This window comes from Octopus bimaculoides, chromosome 23, assembly GCF_001194135.2.
Source record: "Octopus bimaculoides isolate UCB-OBI-ISO-001 chromosome 23, ASM119413v2, whole genome shotgun sequence".
NCBI classification, from domain to species: Eukaryota; Metazoa; Mollusca; class Cephalopoda; order Octopoda; family Octopodidae; genus Octopus; species Octopus bimaculoides.
This window is the reverse complement of record NC_069003.1, coordinates 17,376,464-17,377,223: the sequence shown is the minus strand read 5'-3', so window position 1 is coordinate 17,377,223 and position 760 is coordinate 17,376,464.

The window sequence follows — 760 nt, the reverse complement described above, 5'->3', positions numbered from 1 at the left end:
GCATGTAAAAAGCACCATTTGAGCGTGATCGTTACCAGCGTTGCCTTACTGGCACGTGAAAAAACATTTGAGTGAGGTCGTTGTCAGTGCCACTGGACTAGCTCCTGTGCAGGTGGCACGTAAAAAGCACCATTTGAACGTGGCCGTTGCCAGTACCGCTTGACTGGCCCTCGTGCAAGTGGCATGTAAAAGCACCCACTACACTCTCGGAGTGGTTGGCGTTGGGAAGGGCATCCAGCCGTAGAAACTCTGCCAGATCAGATTGGAGCCTGGTGCAGCCATCTAGTTCGCCAGTCCTCAGTCAAATCGTCCAACCCATGCTAGCGTAGAAAGCAGATGTTAAACGATGATGATGATGATAGATTGTTGACCAAACACCATTCAATTTTTCTTCTCCTTGTTTTCTCCGTATTCTTTCTGTTGAAGAGCATAGCTCAAAACGTTAAAGACTTTCTATATTCCCGAGTGTCAAACTAATACATCCTTTTGTTGTTTACACCACCTGTCCTCGTCCGTTGTTGTTTTTTTTCGTACATTCTCCCCCATGATATATATATATTTATATATAAAAAATACAAAATGGGACAAGAACACAAAACATCCAGACAGTTAGGTGATACAAAAAAGGAACAACAAAACATCCAGATAGACGATACAAAGAAAACAAGGACGGGTCATTTGGAGTTTTCAGATTATCCTTGCAATTTCAGCTGGTTATACTCAAGACGAAAATTTGCCATTTTTATAGGCGATTTCTACA